At 35.1% G+C, this 25,328-nt stretch overlaps 2 protein-coding genes across 38 annotated transcripts in view; one reads left to right on the top strand and one right to left on the bottom strand.

Annotated features, from left to right (window-relative positions):
• The window catches only part of LOC141394483 (embryonic polarity protein dorsal-like), a 108,607-nt gene extending 102,101 nt beyond the window's left edge, over positions 1-6,506 (bottom strand). For 2 of the 37 annotated variants that reach the window (XM_073968927.1, XM_073968884.1), the window contains exons 1-2: positions 6,337-6,473; positions 2,434-2,637 (exon numbers count right to left, since the gene is read on the bottom strand). The gene's annotated coding sequence lies outside the window, so the exon portion shown is untranslated. Of the gene's footprint in view, positions 1-2,433; positions 2,712-2,806; positions 2,955-5,143; positions 5,377-5,985 lie in introns of those variants that run through there. The other 35 variants (XM_073968924.1, XM_073968881.1, XM_073968933.1 and 32 more) reach the window with 33 other exon arrangements.
• Positions 6,507-14,593: 8,087 nt separating this feature from the next.
• LOC141394485 (uncharacterized) overlaps positions 14,594-25,328 on the top strand; it is a 49,513-nt gene continuing 38,778 nt past the window's right edge. Inside the window, exon 1 of the mRNA XM_073968936.1 lies at positions 14,594-14,618. The gene's annotated coding sequence lies outside the window, so the exon portion shown is untranslated. The remainder of the gene's footprint in view (positions 14,619-25,328) is intronic.

The raw sequence follows: 25,328 nt of genomic DNA, 5'->3' as shown, positions 1-25,328 counted from the left end.
AGTCTGGAGCGCCTCATCACTCATGATTATTTTTGATGAAAAATCATCTTCCTCTTGATGGATTGATTGATCGTATGTTAGACGCGATTGGCGGTCAGTGTTTAACAGCTGATGCACCGTCTGGACTTTGTACGGAAACATCTTCAAATATCGTACCAAAATTCGCTGTAGAGACCGTCAACTGATACCCATTTGCGTGGCACGTCGTCTGGTCTATGTCGAAGGCGCTTCCGTGACATCCTCGGCTACAGCAGCAATATTCTCTGCAGAACGGATACTCCGGGATCTGCCATGCCTGGCAGCATCTCGTGTTGTGCCAGTCTCTTCGAAGCGAACGGCTAAACGTCTGCGACGAAATTCACGTTGTGCCAAAGTCACCGACCGATTATTGGTCAAATAAATAGTCACCAATATTCCGCTTTCTTTTCTGGAGCAGTGTAGCGTAACATTGTTTATCAACGTGTATTTCGCATGTGTTTACTACACAAATGTCAAAACAGAACTGACATTAGGGGCCAATAGCAAAAATTATAGCATTTTCTGATAGGAGGATTACTTTTGCGCCACCTTGTACATATTTTAATTACATTAACAGTAAAACAAAATTGGTGTAACAATTACTCTATGTCACCAAGAACGCAAAAAATTTTTCACCGCGCAGGCTTTTTCCCAAAAAACGTATGTATTTAGGGGGTTTAAAATTTTTGGGCGTTTGAACCGACAAAAATGTTGATTAGGATTAAAGATCAACAGTTTTGCGGAGGAGATACTAAAAGGAATGGATTGACATTGACCATTATGGAAGTGGATCTCCAGCCACTACATATGGTGCCAATGGGGGTTTTTACACCCTTCGGGCTGTTTCCTCAAGAAGTATGGACTTGCCCCTGAAAAAACTTTTACCATCGTAATTGAGGCAGCGAATGCAAGTTGCTTCAAGAAAAATCAAAGTGATTCGATATCAGGTCTTAAAGTGAACTTATCCGAAATTTTGTGTGGGAGGTACCGGATGGAGTGGACAAATATTGTACATATTTGAACCTGATCTATATCTGTGTTAGGATGTGTAAAGTATGGACTCCCTTCAAGACTTACCGTACGAACAATTTTTCCGAACATTTTTGAACTTTTGTGGGGGAGGTTCCTGAAGGAGTGGACCGATATGGCTTATCTTCGAACTTAAACTATGTTTGGACAAAATATTACTAAGGCCAAATTTTGGACCTAATCGGCAGATCCGTTCTAGAGTTATCTTGCGCTCCAATGCTATTTTCTCAGGAAGTATGGACTTGCCGCTAATGAAACTTGTACCGTCGTATGGGGGGCAGTGAATATAAGTTGCTAAAACAAAAATCAAAGCGATTCCAGAGATGGCACTAAACTGGACTTTTCCGAAATTGTGTGTAGGAGGTACCCGAAGGAGTGGACCGATTGAGTCAATATTGAAACCTTATCTAAGTCTGGTACAAATTTCACGATGTGCAAAGTGTGGACCAAATCGGTTACTCCCTTCAAGAGTTATCGTGCGCACAAATTTTGCGAACATTTTAAAACTTTTGTGTGGGAGGTACCGGAAGGAGTGGACCGATATAGCCCATATTCGAACTTAAACTATGTTTGGGCAAAATATTACGAAAGCCAAAATTTGAAACGAATCGGTTCATCCGTTCGAGAGTTATCGTGCGCTCCAGCCAGCAGGACAGACAGGCAGACGGACGGACATGGCTAGATCGACTCCAAATTGTCTGAAACACATTTCGTCCAAACATACTTGGGGTCTAAAATCATTATTTCGATTAGGCACATTTTGCCCGTATGAAAGTGTATATACCCTCGTTAGCATAAAGGCTGAAGGCATAAAAAAATCTTACGTTTGGCAAGGACATAAACTTTGTTTGACTCCTAAAATTGAATATTGTTATGTTAAATCTCAATTTATTTTCCAATGAAACTGAAAGGCCTAATATTTTCTGGATCTTACCTCACCGCTAAATTGTTACAAAAATGCACTTCTTTTTTAGATGTTTAAAAATTATTAGAAGGTGTTAAGTTTATTTGTTACGCCATTTTACCTTTTTAATGGTGATCAATGGAATGGGGTGCGCATAGAAGCGCATGAAAATTAAGGGAATTTTTACAGAATTTTTCTCCACAAAATGCATCCGATGTTAAAACCCAAGTAGGCACCCAACAATGCATGGAATATGTTCGCTATATTGGAGTGGTTTATATTCAATTATGGGATTTTTTAATTAATCCTCAAAAACCGATACCAAATTATTTGAACTAAACGCAAATTTAAATAAAATATTTTAACTTGTTTGAGATTATTCTGGCATACGCAAGGGACGAATGGAATGTCTTGTCCATTTTTCATTGTAGGTATGACAAATCGATTTATATTTATTATTTTCACTACTTATTGCCACTTACCATTTCATTTGAAGTCAGTCATCCAACTTGAATTTGTTTTGAAAAAAAATCACAATCCTGTTTTTTTCTGCCAATTATAAAAAACACGTTGATTTCCACTATTCAATTTAATTTTGTTTTGAACAATATTTTATTGACGACGATTTCTAGGTAATGATGATTGCTGTTGCATCTGCGGATCTCACTTAAGACACAATCGGAAAACTGAAATTGTTGTTTTTTTAATTTATGAATTAATAGCGACTAATGTGCAAACCCAATGAAGACAACAGATTCGACTTGAGGTATAAAACAAAACAAACAAAAATACAACAACGAAAATTATTTTAAGCTATAATTAAAATATCTGAAACCGGTTTCACATTTTGCTCACATATTATTTTATTTGCACGTTTTCTTTTCTTTTCTCTTAACTTTATTTCGCATTTGCTTTCTTTTTGTGCTTCGGTTTACTGTTTTCTTACACTTTTTTTGCACAGCCACGAGTCTAGACTCTAGAGGCAGGAGAGACAGAGATCGAACTTAGAGAGGAGATTGGCCGACCAACAAAACAAAAATATAAATAATGGAGTTACCGAAGACGATGATAAAATAGAGAAGAATAAAACACAAATTACCACATAACCAATAACGTTTGTATGGATCGTATTCGGCGGGCGGTGGTGATGCCAAGAGAATTGTGGGGCAACCATGACGTTTTGGGGAAATCCCAGTCTTTACGTATATGTATGTGCTTACAATCAAACATACATACATTTTTACATATGTGACTAGCTTAACCCGTTCGATTCAAAAAATATTTCAAACTCTGCTTTATGGACTATATTCTACACATTGATACGATCCAAATTGTGACTCAACCTTAAAGGTGTTTTAGACCGGGCTACGGAGTTGAGCCATTTTGGTCAAAATCCGACTCCAGAATGTCCCAAAAAGCAAATTTTTTTTATTGAAATGCTCACCCTCCAAATATTTATCCCCACACCACATTGTGATAAGGGGTATTATGTCTTTGTGTATTTGTATGTAACATCCAAAGGAAACGAGATAGAATCATAGTTCCTTTTGGGGATCTACATAGAATCACTTTCTGAACCGTTTTATGCATGTCCGTCCCTTCGGAACGTACAGGTCGCATTTATTCCCCGATTCTGCTGAAAAGTGGGAAATGGAAATTTTGTTAGCAATAGAAATCTGTTCAGATTTGAATATAACCTCCATATATATCTCCAATATCAATGAAATTTGGAATGTGTAACAGAATTGGGTCTAGAAACAAATGTGCCAAATTATATCGAAATCGGATTCGTTTTTTAACCACAAAAATAAACTGGTCACATTTTTTCATCGATTGGACAATAAATGTGACGTGTAGAGTGGTTTCGTGAAAATTCGCCTTTGGCCCCCTACAGATTGCTATGGAAATATAGATAGCTCAGGGGGCACCGGTTACCGTTGGATCAAATCCTCTCCAACAAGCCGACAATGTTGTCGAGGTCTTAGAGTTCTAAGCCACTGTCAATCTATCATATCATACTTCCGAAATGGATCCCATTACAATTCATGAAGGAAACCCGCTTTCGATTTGTACAATGTACATGTGTATGTATTGCCAGATCAGGCAATGTGCGCTTACTGAGAGCAAGTGAGCGAAAACTTCAATGTAAAATGCATTGAAATGTATGCTCACTCGCTCTCAGTAAGCGCACATTGCCTATCCATGATGTATTGAGATATGATTCTATAACAGAGGTGCTCACATTGAAGATGTGTTTCTCCGTTGCAGGCCAAACAACGACTAATGCTTACTCTCAATTTACGCTACCGTGAAGAAATGAGCAGCCCTGTTCTAGAACATTGATGTCCAAAATAAATGAGAGAGAATTGTTGGGAGAGTAATGTCCCTTTGTTAAACAACGGCTGACATGGCTCTCATTTGGATTTGTTATTCTCTGTTGTTACGACAACGTGCAGTCGTATACATCAACGTTCTAGACCAGCGTCAGGCGAGAGAGCGCCCACAAGCGCTCATTGAACGTTGCTCTCTACACACACACACAATTCTACCAATTGAAAAAACATGCACTCACACAATGACACCCGGTAAGGTATGCAATAGAAAAGTATGGTGCCTGACCCTGTTCTAGACAGGACACTATGTTGACTTGATAAGAAAAACGTTTAAAAATACTTCATATCTGAAAATTTGCAATAATGTTTGTATAAATAGATGTTATCAAACTCAGCCTTTGTCTTCTAGCCATTCACATCCGATATGTCTGATGAGCTGAATTAAACCACCAGCGAAATGATCGTAGCATATTGGTTTGTTGTGTGTAGGACTTCGCTGGAACTCATTTGTTCAGTACAAAACTCCTTAGGTCATGTTAGCACGATTAATTTCAATTAAGGGAAAAATTTACGCCTGACAATACATACAAAAAAAATTTACGCCTGACAATACATACAAAACAATATTTTAAATTTTTGAGTCACTCTAACGTGCATATATCGCAAATTATCGTTTTTAAAAATTTTCCGAAGTTAGTAGTCCTTATAAATGCATGCATAAATGTACAGGAATTAGTGTTTTTACTTTTTTATATCGAATGATAAAGATACGTGAAAGCCGTAGCACGTCCTTGTAAAAATCATGTCTTCTTTCACTTAAAAAGATGTATGTATGTAGGTTGAAATCAGTTGCACTCACGATTCATCAGAAATGTTGCTGGATACAGAACACATAAAATTCGCAACAAAATTTCGCACTTAAATCGAGTTTTATACCGGTTTGTATAGCATTGAAATATTTACATAGGTTGAGGATATAGTTTAGTCGGTAATACCGACTGAATCTCTCTTGTAATTTAGAACAATTTAATTGCGATTAGTAGGTGTACTATTTTGGACCATAACACTTCGAAGCGATGGAGCTAGACCGAACTACATATATTTCAATCCCAAAATTATTAGTCTTCAGATTATGTAGAATATTAGAAGTCGTCACTTAATTATAAGACCGATAATCTTGTTTGAAATTTTTTATGTTCAAAAGTTGTTTCAAAAGTTTGCATTATTTTGTCCTTTAAAATGTAGCCAATAACAAATGGTAACTTTTAATAATGGTCCCATAAAGTTTTGAATACGATCATTTGTGCCGCTTCAAATACTGAAACACTTGTGTACCCATACGGTTACTAAATGCGCGGATAGTGTTAAGAGCTCAACGATGTGATCATCAACGTCGTCTCCCCTATGGTATGTTTGTTTGTTTCTTTGTTTGTACGTCAAGTATTATTCGTACAAGCTTTAACAGAGCTAAGGAATTTTCGCCTCTCTAATGTTGATTGCATGGCAAAACAAAGTGGTGTGATAGGAGCTCTGCTTAAATAAATATTTTAAAGGGAATATATTTAAAACTAAAAATGGGATTTTCCCACTGATTTAATTTTTCGAGGAATAGCTTGATATTTTTGTTTCATTCCTCGCCTCTCTAAATTAAGAAATATAAATTTCCGTTATGGCGATCGACACCCAGATGTATGTACATACAATTCAAAATTCGTATGTACCAATTGCACTTTTGTTGTTGGGCTTCAGAAACATAAAACCGATCTGCCCCTCTTCTGCCATATTTTATATAGGTACACTTTTTATTTGTTATCAATTTCGAATAATCCAGAGTAGGTAAACTTCACGGTTGTTGTACAATATTCTGCTGTCATCATAAATAACAACAAAATAATTTTGCCAATAATAATGCAAGACGACACACTCGCACACCCACTAACAGAAGTACGTCGAATGCGAAAGAGGCGAGGGGGGCGGGACGGGCAATGAGGAATATGTACGTTATTTTATTTCAAGCGGGTGACTTTTAAGTGAATACATTACATTACGCACATTTAACCCGACGTTATGCCGCTTTCAAACGCGATTACCACGAACGTTAAACAGTGACTAGCAATATTGGGTAATATTGGCCAAATGTGTGTAACAGCAACTGTGACAAATGTCAAACTAACTCGATAGCTTCGCACATTACTGGTATAAAGAGGCGATCACGGCTCTCTGAATACGTCGACGAATCATCTGAGTAAGCGTCAATTTCTCTCTACACATAACATTATAACTCTACAAAACCGTTTAGCTATGGTCTGCAATTGTTTGTGTTTTGGGGCTTTCCATTTTCTATAGCAGATTGAATTGAGTTAAATATCGGCGCCAAACGAGAATGTGGGTAAGTTAAATTTTTTCTCTCTTTCTCTGCATTTATAATCATTGGATGCAGAGGCTCCCAAACTACTACACATTGCAGGTAGGAAATTGTAGACAATAGATAATTTAATGTGATGTAGATACTAGCAAGTATCCGCTCATACAGTTCACAAGCTTGCTTGCTTTTGGTTGTCATGGGTCCGATTCACGCCAGCTGATTGAACATGAAATGTCAAAAAAGTTTTTGTAAACAACATACAACAACAACTGTAATGCAAAATTACCAAAAAATGTTTTCATTACAACAACACGAATTGCGGGACAAATTTCAATCAATTTTAGGGTATTTTTGACCACAAATATAATAAATGAAAAACATTTTCAGTGTTTTATTTAACATGCTTTGTTTTTGTTGCCTGTCTGTTTAGTTCAAAGCAAGACAAATAGAACAGATAGTGGTATAGTAAAATTTTTAATATGTTATGTCAACATTTTCTTTATGTTGTGTGAGAAATTACAACAAAAATGATTTTTATACCCTCCACCATAGTATGGAGGGTATATTAAGTTTGTTTTTCCGTTTGTAACGCATTGACCCTATAAAGTATATATATTCTTGATCAGGGTAAAATTCTGAGTCGATCTGTGCACGTCCGTCCGTCCGTCTGTGGTAATCACTCTAGCATCCACAAAAATGGAGATAGAACGCTGAAATTTTGGGAAAATGCGTCTTTTGTTTGCAGGCAGGTCAAGTTCGATGATGGGCTACATCGGTCCACGTTTTGGTATAGCCCCCATATAACGGTACCCCCGATTTACGGTATTTTGACGTTTTTAGCTACATTTTCAGACCAATTTTGCTATAATTTGACATTTAGGGCTCCTAAGTGTCTATAAACTTATTTAACAAAACTTGTGGACATAGGTCCATGTTTTGGTATAGCCCCCATATAACGGTACCCCCGATTTACGGTATTTTAACGTTTTTAGCTACATTTTCAGACCGTTTTAGCTATAAATTGATATTTAAGGTTCTTAAATGTCAATAAACCTATATAGCTAGTGGACCAAAACATGGACCTGTTTTGGAATAGCTCCCACATAACTTTACCGCCCGATTTCAGGTATTTTGAAGTTTTAAGTCACATTTCTAGACCGAATTAGCTATAGTTTGATATTTAGAGTTCTTAGTAACCAAAAAACTTATATTCGAAAAAATTATGAACATAGGTCCATGTTTTGGTATAGCCCCATATAACGGTACCTCCCGATTTTCGGTATTTTGAGAATTTTACCTACAAGTTTTAACCGAATTATCTGTAATTTGAACATTTGACATTTGAAATTCTTAGTGGTCACCACACCTCTCCACCAAAAATTGTCAAGAAAGGTCCATGTTCGGATATAGCTCCCATATAACGGTACCTCCCAATTTTCAGTAATTTGGCAATTTTAGCTACAATTTTTAACCGAACTAACTGTAATATGACACCACCACACATCTGCGTCAACAATTTTCAACATAGCCCCAACATAACGATACTTCCCGATTTTCGGTACTTTGAGAATTTTACTTAAAATGTTTAACCGAACGTGGGTCCATGTTTTGGTATAGCGCCAAAACAAACCTCCCGATTTTCCGTACCTTAGCTTTATTTTTTGGACGAACTTTCTGTAATTTGAAATTAAAAAAAACCAACAAAAATTCTGCAACAAAAATTGTTCATTTAAGTTCATATTTTCGTAAAGCCCACATACCTCCGAACTAGCTGTTAATGACATTTGAAGTTCCCACGTTATGTACCGATTTTCGGTATTTTGAGGATTCTAGCTACAATTTTTAACCGAATAGGAGTTATTTGACATTAAAGGCTCCCATCAACAAAACTGTCAACATAGGTCCATGTTTTATTATAACCCCTATATAACGGTACCTCCCAATTTCTAGCCCACCAAAAATTGTCAACATACATAGCTAGATATAGGCACCATTAAAAGGGCCTAGCGAATGAAGCATTTAATGTACATTATCTGACATTTTAACGTACCCACTTAAAGTTGGGGACAGGAATGAAAACTAATTATTCCATTTTAGTTCAGAATATTTTATGGTGGAGGGTATGAAAAGTTCGTCCCGGCCGAACTTAACACTTTTTTACTTGTTTTATTATAAAGTCGTTTGACAATACATATTCGAACATCTGGTGTGACACGTCTACAATATGCCTTGGTTCAAATCTAGTAACTAATTATAACCTCATCTTTAGGCTAAAGAGGGTATATACACTTTGATACGACGAAAAATGTGCCTCATCGAAATAATGGGTTTAGACCCCAAGTATGTTTGGACGAAGTCTGTTTCAGACAATTGGAGTCGATTGAGCAATGTCCGTCCGTACGTCTGTCTGGACCGCACGATAACTCTCGAACGAAACAACCGTATTATTTTGTCCAAACTTAGTTTAAATTCGAAGATGGGCCATTTCGGTCCACTTCTTCCTCTACCTTCCCCACAAGAGTTCAAAAATGTTCACCAAAATGGTGCGCACGATAACTCTCGAAGGGAGTAACCGAATTGGTCATAACTTTGCATATGGTAGTATTACTTCCACGCATAGATCGGGTTCGAATATGGACTATATCGATCCTCACCTTCGGGTACCTCCCACATAAAATTAGGAAGAAGTGAAGTTTTTTCAGCAAGTGTCCTTGCCTTCTCCTTTACGACAGTACAATTTTTTCGGGCAAGTTCATACTTTCTAAGATAATAACCCAAAACCTCAAAAAAAACCTGCAGGTACCAAATAAACTGAGTAGTACCTAATATAACCCTTAAGGGAGAAACCGATTTGGTCCAGACGTTGTACATATATTATTTCATACAGCTTCGAATTATGTCCGTATATTAACTACATCGGACCACTCTTTCGGGTACCTCCCACACAAAGTTCAGAAAGAGTGAAATTTATGGACCCGTCTGGGATCATTTTTAAGCTTTTGGCAACATGTTGTGTATGCGGCCCTAGTTAAGACGGTACAATTTTGTTCGGGGGCAAATCCATATTCCTGAGAAATTTGCCCAAAGCTCAAAAACCCTAGAGAAATATTGTGTTTGCTTCTTTTCTTTTGGTCCGAGGCTGAGGGTATATCTCTGTCGGCACAGCTGACTCATACTTTCTTACTTGTTTTTTACACAGTTGCAGTTGACCGATCGAACTAAAACTTAGCACACATATCAGATTTGATAGAGATTTTTTGTGACTACGGAAACCAAACATTGACAATTTTTGCTGGATAAGTGTTGTGACCACTGGGAACCTCAAATGGTTAATTACAGCTAGTTCAGTACCGTTACATGGGGGCTATACAAAAACATGGACCTATGTTGACAATTTTTGGTGGAGATATTTTGTGACCTCTGGGAACCTCAAATTGCAGGTACATACTTCTGTCAAAAAAGGTAGCAAACATCCAGAAATACCAAAAATTCCGTTATATGGGGCCTATACAAAGACATGGACCTATGTTGACAATTTTTGGTGGAGATATATATCGACTCAGAATTTTATCCTGATATCCTGATTAGGATACTTTATATGGTCGCAAATGATTATTTCAATGCGTTACAAACGGAAAAGCAAACTTAATATACCCTCCATACTATGGTGGAGAGTATAAAAATTAATTAATTAATAGTATTGATAAATCACTAAAAATTAGAAAATAATTTTACTCTTAGCCTCAAATAAAACGCTTGGAATTGGAATTCTCTTTGTCATATTTCCTCTGTTATGGACTTATCAATATTAATAAAAGAGTAAAGTGATTGACTGACTGATTGATTCATCAACGCCCAGACGAAAGGGCTGAAGCTAGAATCCTGAAATTTTTGGGTGTGGATCACTCTTGGGACAGATAAGGCTGGGTTTTTGGAAATTCGAACTGGAAGGTTACGAAAAGTACTAAAAGGTACTAAATATGGTACCCTTAGTATTAGGCAAACGCGAAGAGCTAGAATTCGGAAATTTGGAATGCGGGTCACTGATCGAGAGTTAGAAAGGTGTACCAAAGGGTTTTTGGAAATTCGAACTATAAGTGTACTAAAAGTTACTATAGAGAACGGATAGAGCTAAACTCTTGACATTTGGAATGAAAATCAAGGTTTAGAAGATGTGGTGATATAAGGAGGTTGTTTTGGAAATGTGTACTCTTGTGTACGAATAGTACTAAATGGTACTAAATTCGGTACAATTTGAATTTGGGCGAACCGATGAAGTTGGAATTCTGAAATTTGGAATTACTATTACTGTTGGAGTGTAGGTTTGAGATATGAAGGTAGTCTTCCAAAATTCGTACATATGGGTACGAAAGGTACTAAATAGTACCAAATAAGGTACAATTTGGATTTGGGGAACGGATGGAGCTGGAATCCTGAAATTTAGAATTAGGATAGAGGTATTTTGGAAATTCGTACTTTTGGGTACGAAAAGTACTAAATGGTACCAAATTTGGTACAATATGAATTTAAGCAAGAGCTGGAATAGTGAAATTTGGAATTAAGATTGCTATTGGAATGTGGGATTAGGATACTTTTGGAAATTCATACTTATGGCAACGAAAAGTACTAAATTCGTACTTGTGTGTACAAAAGGTACTGAGTGGTACTGAATTATGTACAATTTGGATTTGGGTGAACGGATATAGCAGGAATTCTGAAATTTGGAGTGTAGGATTGAGGTGGCTTTGGAAATTTTTGGTTATGGGTACGAAAAGTACTAAATGGCACCAAATCTTGTACGATTTGATTTGAGTGATCGAATATAGCTGGAATAGTGAAATTTGAAATTATGATTACCATTGGAGTGTGGGATTGGGATTCTTTTAAAAATTCGTACTTATGGCTACGGAAAGTACTAAATGGTACCAAATTTGGAACAATTTGGATTTGGGTGATCGGATACATTTTGAATCCGGAAATTCGAAATTAAGATTACTGTTGGAGTGTAGGATAGAGGTAGGTTTAGAAATTCGGACCTATGGGAACAAAAAGTACTAAATGGTACTACATTTGGTACAATTTGGATTACGGTGATCGGATGCAGCTGTAATCCTCAAATTTGGAATTAAGATTACTGTTGGCGTGTAGTATTGAGGTAGTTGTGGAAATTCGTACTCATGGGTACGAACTGTACTAAATGGTACCAAATTTCAATTTGGATATGGGTGAACGGATATAGCTGGAATTTCGAGATTTGAAAGAAGGAGTACTGTCGGATATGTCTGGAATCCTGAATTTCGGCACTGAGTTAGTTTTGAAAATTTGTAATTATGGGTAAGAAAAGTGCTAAATTTGGTACAATTTGGATTTCGGTGATTTGATGCAGTTACAATTAAATTAAAATACCTGTTGAAGTGTAGGATTGAGGTAGTTTTGAAAAATTTTGGTTATGGCTGCGAAAAGTACTAAATGGTACCAAATTTGGTACAATTTGGATTTGGGCCAACGGCAAGAGCTGGAATTTTGAAATTTAGATGTAGGATTACTGTCGAAATGTAGGATAGACATTTTTTGAAAATTGGTACTTATAGGTAAGAAAAGTACTAAATGGTACCAACTATGATTTGAGAGATTGGATAATCTGAAATCTTGAAATATGGAATTCAGATTTATGTTGGACCTAGAATTGTGAAAGTTTTAGAAATTTGAACTTGTGGGTACGAAAAGTACTGAATAGTACTTAATTTGGGTTTGAGTGAACGGATATAGCTGAAATCATGGAGTGTAGGGTTGAGGTATATTTTGAATTTTGTGGTTATGGGTACGAAAAGTACTAAATGGTAATAAATCTGGTACAATTTGGATTTTAGTGAACGGTTAGTGCTGAAATCCTTAAATATTGAATTCGAGTGTAAGAGTGAGGACCTTTTAAAAATTCGTACTTATGGTTACGAAAAGTATAAATGGTACAATTTGATTTTGGATAAACGGACAGAGCTGGAATCCTGAAATGTGGAATTAAGATTAATGTTACAGTGAGGATTGAGGTGGTACGAAATGATACAATGTTTGGTAAAGTTTGGAACTCGATGAACGGATACACATGGAATCTTGAGATTTGGAATTACGATAACTGTTTTTATTTTGTATTAAAGTCAGTGTAGGGTTGAGATATGTCGTCGAAAAACATAAGTATACGAAAAGTGCTTAACCCAGATAAAGCCAATGGTCGTTTAAACACCACAAAAAATGACGTAAAACTCTGGTTTTTCGAATATTTTTGTGGGGTTTTTGGCATTTTGATATTGTTTTCTATTATCTATCATTTCACAGCTTCAAAATCAAAAAATTTACTCTTTTGTAATTTTCGAATTTGATGAAAAATTTAAATATGCAATAAACGTTTAATCATAAATTTTAGAAACATATAAATGCAGACATTTGTAAGGAATATAGTAAAAGTATTTTCTCAATCACAAATCAAGGGATTGGCATATAAGGATACGCCAATATTGCAGTCCATAGTTTTTGGCACTTTTAAAAGGAGGCCCGATTGCATGAAAACTATTCGTTTTAGAGAAAAACGTTTTTTTGTTAAAATTGCTTAAAAGGTCTCAAAAATGTAATTTTTATAAACAATTTTAAAGTTTTCTCGCAAAAACATTCTCGGCGCTAAGTGGGTTAATGGCACCCAATTTGTTGTTGGGAGCAGATACAATGCTGGAATCTGTATGTTTTGGAGTTAGGGTGAGTATGCAACGTTGGTCTCGCTTTTAATATTTAAGTGTGAAATACGGCTGATCTTTTTGAAAATCGGACATTATGGGGGAGGACGGACAGTACTGAAATAAAATTTGTCTTTTCCATATTATATTGCTTATTTGTTTTCATATCCTTTCCGCATACGAAGTATCGGGCACTTTGCTAGTAAACCTATAAAATGCGACTTCTTTGTAATTTTGTTGTGGTCTTGAAAATATTGAATACAATTTTGTGTAAAATTTTGAGGGTTGGCGTTTTTTATTTTGGGTGACGACTTCTATTTTATTTTTCAAAATAGTCAGACTTAATCCCATAGTCGTTGTTTTAATATTTAATTAAAACAACTTTAATTTATTACTGGGACTTCATAAATTGTTTCTAACGATTTCTTCGTAAGAATATTTTTTGGGGCTCAAAGCATCGTTTTTAGTAATATTCCAAGGCCCTAATACACATTTTTTGTCCAATATTTGTTGCCAATGGACACTCGCGGCCTTAATTTTTAATTATACTGACAAAGGATTTGTGTAAATGCTTAGGGTGGTTCTATCCTGGTGAACCATTAAATCATGCTAATATTTTGACATCTTTTCATGAAGCGAATAAAAAGTACCGTTATAACGTTATATATTATAACATGTTAGATATTGAAAATATCGTCCACAAAATACTCTTCATGTCCGTAAAAATAAATTTTACAATTCGTATCCTATCGTTATATATAACGGTATTTGTAGAAAAAATTGATTGCTTCTATTCAGATGAACCGGAGTGTATCTATTTATTTATTGAAATTAATTCTCAGCTTTTGAATTGTTGATACACGCATACGTGCATCAAAGTGGGTGGTATTGTATAAGTTGCTTGCAATGGCCTTTTGAGGTTGAGGTACAAACTTCCCCTGATCGATCAATCACGAAATCTGATTGGCATACTGGCATCTCCTCTACGAGTCACTCTTCGGAGACCGTAATGTGCGGTTCGCCGCTGGGCATCGGTTGTTGCCGGTTTGCTCACTTTGTCACACCTGAATTGTTGCTCTCACTGGAATAATTTGTAACTGTATTAGTGTATGACATGGGATCCGCTGCGAACACTTAGAACTTCTGTGTTCACTTGTCGTCCAACATTCGTAGAGATAACTTTTTGCGTTGTAGCATCCCTTTCTCGCGTAAACAAACCTCTGTTGCCACCACGAGATTACAAAGTTAGTCGTCAATAAATTTCAAGCATATTATTTAAGTTAAAGGGACACTGTTTACTTTTTATTTATTTGGTTCTTTCTTCCTTTGGATACGTCCTTCCCACCAAAAAACTGAACCTCTGCATTACCCATATATCGTCACCATAAATGCCAAAAGTCGTAACTAACAAAATAACAATTTTACAGGAGAAGCAAAAAACATTATCAAATGAAAAATTGTTTTATATGGGATATTATCAATCATATACGAATGGGAGTAAGTAATGAAACTAAAACCGCGGAAACGCTTGGTTTTGAGATCCGTCATTACAACAAAATCTGCCATGTTATCCCATTTTCCGAAATGCATTTTCTTGTATAGGGTCGTTATTTTTTAACGTAGAAGCTTGAAATTTTGCAAGAGCCCGTATTTTAGTTTTGTGTGTAAGATTAAATCAAAAAACTAATTTTGACTTTTTTGATACATATGTATATGTATTTCACAAATTTTAAATTAAAACGTTGTTTACTTATATTTTTGTCAAACATCTTCGCTATTGATTTGTAATTAAAACAATAAGCTTTGACAGCAAGCAAAGGGATTAGCAGAGTTTACTGGGTAATTACATGCCGCAATGAAAAGTTTCTGATTTATTTCTGGCCATACAAAAATACAATAACAAATAACCACAATTTTTAATCATAATTAAAACATTATTGGATTTCTGTGGAACACTCACCCTTAGCTACAACCGAGGTATATTAATAGAACGTATATGCGTGAATAAGAACTAGTCATTTTACAAAAAAAGACGTTTTTCCAAAGACATGAATACAGTAATAAGACGAGACATTTGATTGTTTTATCATAGACTAATAAATGTATAAACTAGACTGGTTTTTATGAGGCACCCCCTAAGGTGTTTAGTTTTGATTTTAAGATTGCCAAAGTTTGAGTACAATCGCAATATGTTAACACGTGACACTGGGGTCTCAAAGTTTCCACAGTAATTTGTATGAAGCCAAAGGGGAATTTTCACGATATCGCTCTACAGACCACAATCGCTGAAACAATTATATCAGTTTATTTCAGTGGCTAAACAAGTAATCCTACAAAAAATTTGAGAATCGGGTCGGATTTTAATATTTGCTATATATAGGGCCCATGAAAACTTTGAGGCCCCAGTGGCATGATTAAATGTAATAATAAAGCACTCAGTAGAGGAATTCTCTAACTTATTTTTCGACCTATCGACAAAACTCGATTAAATTAAAATGCAATATTCATATCAATAGGTGCCGTAACATAACTCTCTGGATTGCGGGCATAAGTCCCAAATTTTTTGGGAGTTATGTCCGAACCCACCTGGCGGACATAACAGACAATTGGACTTATGTCCACTTTTAAAATTTAAATGATATTTTTAATGCAATTTTTATTTCAAGTATATAAGAATAATTAAAAATAAATATAATTTCCATAATACAATTTATAATCAATACAACATTTTTAAGAAAAATTAGTATATCGTATCCAATGCAAATCGAACTATATTCAACACTTGCTTTCAAACATATTTTAAATGAAAAAATCTTGCTGCAGAACAGGCATATAATTTTTTTTATTAGAAATAAAATACTATCAGCTTATGTTGGAAGTTGAAAAGCGAGGCGCGATAAATATTTTCACAATTTAAGAAAATACGAAGTTTTTGGGGAAATATGCAAATAATTTTTCAAAAACGAAAGGCACCGCAGTCGAAAATAGAAATTTTTTGCAAAAATATGCAAATACTTTTTTAAAAAAAAAATGCCGCAGTCGAAAATATTTTTGAAAAAAAGCACGATTTTTACAAAAATATTTTCAAAATTTAAAATTTATATTTATTTGTTACTTTTTAGTAAGTTTTTTTTTTACCACTAAGAACCAAATAAACTGTGTTAAAAATGAGTTACTCGATTTGGACTAAACAAAGCAAGTTAAATAAAACCCGGAAAAATTCAATTTTTTCTTGGAACTTTTAAGAAACAAAATGTATTTACATGTCTATGTTGAGAAATTTAAATAATCAATATATAAGGGAAATTTCTTCGTCGAATACCGTAGTCGGGTAAAACTTTAAACTAAATTTCATTTTTAAATAATTTTATGAAATCTGGAGAATTTTGTGGAGACTTTTGCTTTGTATGGCACTTAAGCCTTCTCTCTCTAAAATTTATTGCGTTAATAATGGAAAATTCGAAATTAATGGAAAGTTCGTTGTCGGCTTTGCTTCAACGAATTTTGGGAGTTATGTCCAGGCACCGTATCAATAAAAGTCTGTAGGACTTAGCGACAACTTTATTTTGGTTCTTAAATTACCGAAATTATAAGTTACGAAAAATGAGTTACAGAATTCGACTACAGACCTGTCGTAGGTCCTAATTTTGAAATTCTAAATTTCATTAGTCTTCATTTATAAAAAAAACGTAAAAAGTCGGTCTTTAGCTATGAATAAGAATCTACTATGTTGAAATTTTTACACTTCTTGCCATAATATGAGGGTACAATTAACTTTGTCATTTCGTTTGCAACACATCGAAATCTTCGTCTCTATAAAGTACTAGCAAAATGCCCGCTACTTCGTATGCGGAAAAAGAATAATATACAAATAAACAATATTTAATATGGTGAACACTGAAAATTTTTATGTATTAATTCCTATTTGAATTGATACTTAATTTCTTTCAAGTACTATTCGTACACGTTTTGTTCGAATCTCAAAAAAATACCTCTCAACTTCAACAGCGGCCAACATTTTAAATTTCAGTCCATGTTCTATTAGAACGGTATGGGTATTTTGAAAATTTTATCCACATTTTCCAACCGAATTTTGGAATTTGTGATATCAGAATGTAGAAAACCGATCGATTCTCCGGCCAGACAACATCAAATTTTCGACGGTGGCAAAATACCCCACAATAATGTTGGCGACATTTCCTGAGTATTTCAGCCATGTAAAACTTCTCTACAAGTGGTGTCGTAAGGCACGTTGTTCGGAGCTATTATGAATTGGGGTGCACTCTTTGATATGAGTGAAGTCTCCCTTGTCCCGTCTGGGATGTTTGTGGAACAATTATTACATTATTTAGAAACCGAATTCGTGTTAATATAGAAACAATAGTACATTATTCATTGCAATTTTTAGAATACAAAACCTTAGCTCATATGTTACAGTTTTACCTCTACTTGTTCACCCAATGCCAAGTGTATTACATGTAGAAACCTTTCATGCATTTAAAGGTGGATTTTAATAAACATTCTGATCCAATCTGAATAGTGATCCTCACAGCAAATTTCATTTATCGATTTACTCAATACCAGTGCTTCAATATTAAGTATTACTTAATACTTCTTGTACATTTATTATAATTTTAACAATAAACCTGACAAATAAATATTATACCAGAATTCCACTTCTATTCCTAAGGCCCACTACCAAATTTATTGCAATTTTGTACTTTTCACACACTAATTATATAATCCCTGCTTCATTGATACACCAACGTCAAATTTAATACCATTCAGTACATTTCGTATTTCTCAATAAGTCAGCCAGCCCTCAGCCTAATTTCAGAATTTGTATGCATTTCAAAATATCCTTATCTAAACACCAACAACATCCCTCATACAACAATTCGAAATTCCATCTTTATCCCTTCAAGCAACGTAAAACTGGTACCAAATTCAGTATAAGTTAAAAAACTACTGCCTTTTATCCAAAACTAAATCCCAACCGCAATTTAGTATTTTTCGTATACATAAAATACCGAATTTCACAATTTCAGCTCTACTAATTTACACAATAAAAATTTCTTAGGTATAAACAGCTCAACTCGAAAGAGAATTAATTAAATATCACTATAAATAACCTTCGCCTTAATAAGGCAAAAATAAAAAAATACAACATTTGAACCAAATTCTGTGCCATTTTGTAATTTTCGTACACTTATTGTACGCATATCCACAACCACATCCATACCTCAACCCTACTCATCAAGAGCGTCTATAATACCAAATCTCCGAATTCCATCTCTATTCATAATACCATTAATACTTTTCGTATAAAAGTACGAATTTCAATAACTATCTCCAACAGTAATTCCAAATTTCAGGATTCTACCCTAGCCGTCAATCCAAAAATAAATTGTTCCAAATTTAGTACCATTTATTACTTTTCGTAACCATACGTACGAACTTCCAAAACTATCTCAGTCCTACACTCCAACAGTAGTCTAAATTTCAGGATTCCAGCTGTCTCCGTTCACCCAAATCCAAATTAAGGATTCCAGCTCTATTCGTTCACCCAAATCTAAATTATACCAAAGTTAGTGCCATTTAGTACTTTCCGTACCCGTAAGTACGAATTTCCAAAACTACCTCAATCTTACACCCCATAAGTAAACTTAATTATAAATCTCAGGATTCAAGCTCTATCTGTTCACCTAAATCCAAATTGTACCAAATTTAGTACATTTAGTACCTTCCGTACCCATAAGTATGAATTTCCTAAACTACCTCAGTTCTTCACTCCATCAGTAACCTTAATTCCAGATTTCAGGATTCCAACTCTATCCGTGCATCCAAATCCAAATTGAGTACCATTTAGTACTTTTCGTATCCCCTAAGTACGAATTTCCAAAACTTGCTCAATCCTACACCCCAACAGAAATCTTAATTCAAAATTTCAGGATTCCAGCTCTGTCCGTTCACCTAAATTTAAATTGTACCAAATTTAGTACCATTGTACCAAATGTAGTACTTTCCGTACCCATATGTACGAATTTCCAAGACAAACTCAATCCTACAGTCCAACAGTAATCTTACTTCCTAATTTCAATTATACCCAAATCTAAATTATACCAAAGTTAGTACCATTTAGTACTTTCCGTACCCATGAGTACGAATTTCCAAAACTTCCTCAATACTACACTCCAACAGTAACCTTAATTCGAAATTTCAGGATTCCAACTCTATCCGTTCACCCAAATATAAATTGTACCCAATTTAGTACATTTAGTACTTTCCGTTCCCATAAGTATGAATTTCCAAAACTACCTCAATCCTACACTCCATCAGTAATCTTAATTCCAAATTTCAGGATTCCAACTCTATCCGTTCACCCAACTATAAATTGTACCAAATTTAGAACATTTAGTACTTTCCGTTACCATAAGTATGAATTTCCAAAACTACCTCAAACCTACACTCTATCAGTAACCTTAATTCGAAATTTCAGGATTCCAACTCTATCCGTTCAACTAAATTTAAATTGTACCAAATTTAGTACCATTTAGTACTTTCCGTACCCATAAGTATGAATTTCCAAGACTAACTCAATCCTACACTCCAAAAGTAATTAAATTCCAAATTTCAGGATTCCAGCTCTATCCGTTCACCCAAATCCAATTTTGTACCAAATTTAGTACCGTTTACTACTTTTCGTACCCATAAGTAAGAATTTCCAAAACTACCTCAATCCTTCACTCCATCAGTAATCTTAATTCCAAATTTCAGGTTTCCATGTCTATCTAAATCCAAATTGTACCAAATTTGGTACCATTTAGTACTTTTCGTACACATAAGTATGAATTTCCGAAACTACACCCATATCTCAATCGTACGCTTCAACGGTAATCTAAATTCCAAATTTCAGGTTTCCAGCTCTATCCGTTCACCCAAATCCAAATTGTATCAAATTTAGTACCATTTAGTACTTTCCGTACTCATAAGTAAGAATTTCCAAAACTACCTCAATCCTTCACTCCATCAGTAATCTTAATTCCAAATTTCAGGTTTCCATGTCTATCTAAATCCAAATTGTACTAAATTTAGTACTATTTAGTACTACTCGTACACTTAAGTACGAACTTCCAAAATCATTTCCTTATATCAACACCACTTCCCAACCTTGATTTCCATTCCAAATATGAACATTGTAGCTAAATCCCTTCAAAATGTACAATTCGTACAAAATTTAGTACTTTTAGTACACTAAGAGGTCGAGTTTCCAAAAACCCTGTGGTACATCTTTCTAACTCTCCATCAGTTACCTTCATTCCAAATTTCAGAATTCTAGCTCTTCCCGTTTGCCTAATACAAAGGGTACCATATTTAGTACCTTTTCGTACCCTTCTAGGTCGAATTTCCAAAAACCCAGCCTTATCTCATCCCTACACACCGACAGCAACCCACAGTCAAAATTTCAGCTTTCTAGCTTCAGCGGTTTCGTCTGGGCGATGATATACATGTCACTCACTCACTCACTCACTTATCACTAAGCTCTTTTATATATATAGATATACATATATTCCAGACCAGCTCACAATATTTAAGATAGAGCTTTATGATTTGGTACAGACAATGTTTGTTGGTATGGAAAATGAGGTATGTCAATTCTCATTTTCATATAGCCCCCATCGGTATTTTGAAGATTTTAGCCTCTTTATCTTCATGTGTGTAAAAAAACTTTCCTAAAAGGGTACCTCCCGATTTTCGGTATTTTAAAGGTTTTAGCCTCATTATCACTCCGAAATAACAGAAATTTTTGTTGTATTCTTTGGGGCCACAAAAATTTGCCCCAGAAATTTTTCAGTACAGATCCACGTTTTGATATAGCCCCCATAGAACGGTACCTCCTGATTTTCGGCATTGGTATTTTGTCGTCATATGGGAATGCAACAATATTCCTACAGAGATTTGTGGGATAGCTTCAATTTTTAATATAGCCCCCGCATAATATATATAGCCCCCGAGTTTCTACATATTTTAGAGGTTTTTTGCTATTTTGAGGACTTTAACTAATTTCTCATACATTACAGTAATTCGTAATTTAAGTTCCCAAGGCGTCAGAAAACTTATCTACGAAAATTTGGTGTCATATGTCCATATTTTTGTATTACCCCCTTTTCACGATACCTCACGATTTTAGCTGTTCAGGATGCGATTTTCAAAAAATTTTTGTAGAAGTAGTTTTTTAGCCACAATAATTAACTGGTAAAGTTTTTTCAACGATTGGACCATAATTGTAGTATTTAGAGAATTTTTGGGAAAATGCAACTTTGGCCCAATACGAGTTTTTATTACTACTATGGAAACAAAGATCGCTTGGTTGGCACGGGTTGACCTTAACCGATCGCGATAAAATTTCATATATAAGATTTTTGGATCAAATTGAAAAAATTAGGGGAAATAAAAAAGAGAAATTGTACACACAATAGCCATGTCCGTCTCTCCGTCCATCTGTTGAAATCAGGATACAGTTATCTAGATAGAGCTGTATAATTTGGCATAGAAGTTCTTATTACTTCTAGGGTACTTGGTATTGAAAATGGGCTCTATCGGTCCACGTTTTGATATACTCCCCATAGAACGGTACTTCTCGATTTTCGGTATTTTGAAGATTTTAGCCTCAATATCCCACCGAAATGGCTAAAATTTGGTACTTAGACTTCGTTGTGGGCATAAAACGTTCCACTTTAAATTTGTCGGTATAGGCCAACGTCTTTATATAGACCCCATAGAACGGCACCGATCAAAAATCCGATCCGATTTTCAACATTTTTTGTAGAAATCGTTTTTTAGCCACAATAATGAACTGGTACAGTTTTTTCATTGATCGGACCATTATTGTGGCATTTAGAGAATTTTGGTGAAAATGCGCCATTGGCCGCACAGAAATAAGTATGGAAACAAAGATCGCTATGTTGGCACTAGAGTTCTTTTAAAAAATCTATGTTGGATTTTTTATGCTGCACCCTCTATAAGTGTTGGACTTTAAGATTGCCAAAGTTTGAGTACAATCGGAATATGTTAACTCGTGCCACTGGGGCTTCAAAGTTTCCATGGGCCCCATATACCTAATATCAAAATCCGACCCGATTTTCAAAATTTTTTGTAGGATTACTTGTTTAGCCATAGAAATTAATCGGTAAAATTTTCTCATCGATTGGACAATAAATGTGGCCTTTAGAGCAATTTCCTGAAAATTCGCCTTTGGCTCCATACAAATTACTTATTATTTCCCTTTGAGTTAAAACCAGTATATGAGGCGCTCAGCGCCAAAACGGCCTAAGCCAAAAAATGGTTCTGAGAAAAACGAAGTTGAAATAAAATACGTTTTTAAAACAATTTTATTGTTTTTGTATTAACAGTAAATAAATATTTGTTTTATGTTGTTCATAACCTTTTAATTAATTTAGATAAAGACTGTATTAAACGGTTAATAAAAAAATTAAAGTGGATTATGCCATTTTTGAATCCATTTAAAAAAAACTATATTGATAGGAACTGAGGGTTAGGCCATTTCGACTCCATTTATTTAAAACATAAAAAATTTCTTCAGATATATAATAAAAATAATTTTTAGTGTTTTAAATAATATTAATAATAATTATTGGTCTTCTTCCTGAATATCTTCTTCTTCGGCTCCTGAATTTGTTCTTAAATTATTATATTTATTTATTCATAATTAAGCTTATAGTATAGTATTATACAAGATTCAGCATTAGCTACAAAGGCCATCAGCTGAAAAATTATTATAAAACAAGTAAAAAAGTATCAGTCAGCTTTGCTGACAGAGATATACCCTCAGCATGTGTATATTGAAACAATTTTTTCCCAAAAAACTTATGTATTTAGGGGGTTTTAAAAATGTTGGATGTATGAACCGACAAAAATGTTGATCAAGATTAAAGATCAAAAGTTTTGCGGAGGTGATACTTAAAGGAATGGATCGACATTGACCATTATGAAAGTGCATCTCCAGCCACTACATATGGTGCCATAGGGGGTTTTTACACACTTCGGGCTGTTTGCTCAAGAAGTATGGACTTGTCACAGAAAAAAAAATGTACTATCGTTTTTGAGGCAGCGAATGCAAGTTGCTTCAACAAAAATCAAAGTGATTCGATTGTAGGTCTTAAAGTCAACTTATCCGAAATTTTGTGTGGGAGGTACCGGATGGAGTGGACAAATATAGTGCATATTTGAACTTGATCTTTATCTGATAGATATATTAGGACCAATTCGGCCAATCCCTTCAAGAGTTACCGTACGAACAATTTTTCCGAACATTTTTGAACATTTGTGGGGGAGGTACCTGACGGAGTGGACCGATATGGCTTATCTTCGAACTTAAACTATGTTTGGAAAAAATATTACTAAGGCCAAATTTTAGACCGAATCGACAGATCCGTTCGAGAGTTATCTTGCGCTCCAACCACCTCACACGGTGTCATAGGTTTTTTTGCAACTTTGGAGTTTTTTTCTCAGGAAGTGTGGACTTGCCCCTGATGAAACTTGTATCAAAAATCAATGCGATTCGCGAGCAGGTCCTAAACTGAACTTATCCCAAATTTTGTGTGGGAGGTACCCGAAGGAGTTGACCGATTGAGTCCATATTGGAAACTCATCTAAGTCTGGTAGATATTTCACGATTTGCAATGTATGGACCAAATCGGTTACTCTCTTCAGGAGTTATCGTACGTACAAATTTTCCGAACATTTTCGAACTTTTGTGGGGGAGGTACCGGAAGGAGTGGACCGATATAACCCATCTTCGAACTTAAACTAAGTTTGGACAAAATATTACGAAAGCCAAATTTTGGATCGAATCAATTGATCCGTTCGAGAGTTATCGTGCGCTCCAGCCAGGCAGACAGACGGACGGACATTGCTCATTCGACTCCAAATTGTCTGAAACACATTTCGTCCAAATATACTTGGGGTCTAAAACCATTATTTCAATGATGCACATTTTGCCCGTATGAAAGTGTATATACCCTCGTTAGCATAAATGCTGAGGGTATAATGAATGTTTTAAAGGGGATATGAGTATCAATATCAGTATGATATGAATATCAACTTCCTAAAATAAAATATCTATGTTATTAGAATATTTATAGCCAATTATAATTATCGAATCCACTGAATCCTAAGCCATTAACTTTTGAAAAGTTGACGTGATCGCATTGTAGGAATGAGTGGCAGGTAGTGGGATTTTCTAACACATTTTTTGCTTGCCGAGTACTTTTTATTCATCGTATTGCCATTTGTCGGTACCAAAAAATTAAAGAATAAATTCCAGTGCAGATGCCAAACATTTTTGGCCTATCTGTTCCACTGGGAAGGTCGAATTATTGACTGTGTATATGGCATTGGCTTTCACGTGATGCATTATGAATACTACATCATATTTCCTGAGGGCCACGTGAAGCTTTTCCCTCATTCTAGGTATACAATAATGACTTGTTAGTGATAATGTCAGGAATACGAAGACAATAGGTCCATTGCTGTCTTTTGTAGTTTGACTGGTGTCGGCAGAGATTTGATAAAATCTAATGCTATAACTGCGAATTTTTCCTTGTTGAGTCCAATTGCATCCCAGTTGTAGTTGATTCAAGTTTTAGCTTAGGGAAAATAAAAAAATTGTACACCTGTAGTTACCTTGATTTATTTTTCAAATACATATACTCGTTATTTAAACGTAACATGCCTTTTTGGCCTAACCCACACATATTTTTTATTTCATGTATTTGATTTGGGTCAAATTATGCAATAGGGATTTTTTAGTATATATTTAAAAAAGTTCCGGTTCCAGTAGCATAGTCAGTTTAATTTTTTGAAAATTAAGGGGTTGGGCCGTTTTGGCTCTGAGCGCCTCATAAATATAAGGTATTTGGATCAAATGGAAA

This window comes from Musca autumnalis, unplaced genomic scaffold (genome assembly GCF_047663935.1).
Source record: "Musca autumnalis isolate F117 unplaced genomic scaffold, ASM4766393v1 scaffold_2, whole genome shotgun sequence".
Taxonomy (NCBI): domain Eukaryota; kingdom Metazoa; phylum Arthropoda; class Insecta; order Diptera; family Muscidae; genus Musca; species Musca autumnalis.
The sequence above is the reverse complement of the archived record's forward strand: the minus strand, read 5'-3'. Positions and strand labels throughout refer to the sequence as shown.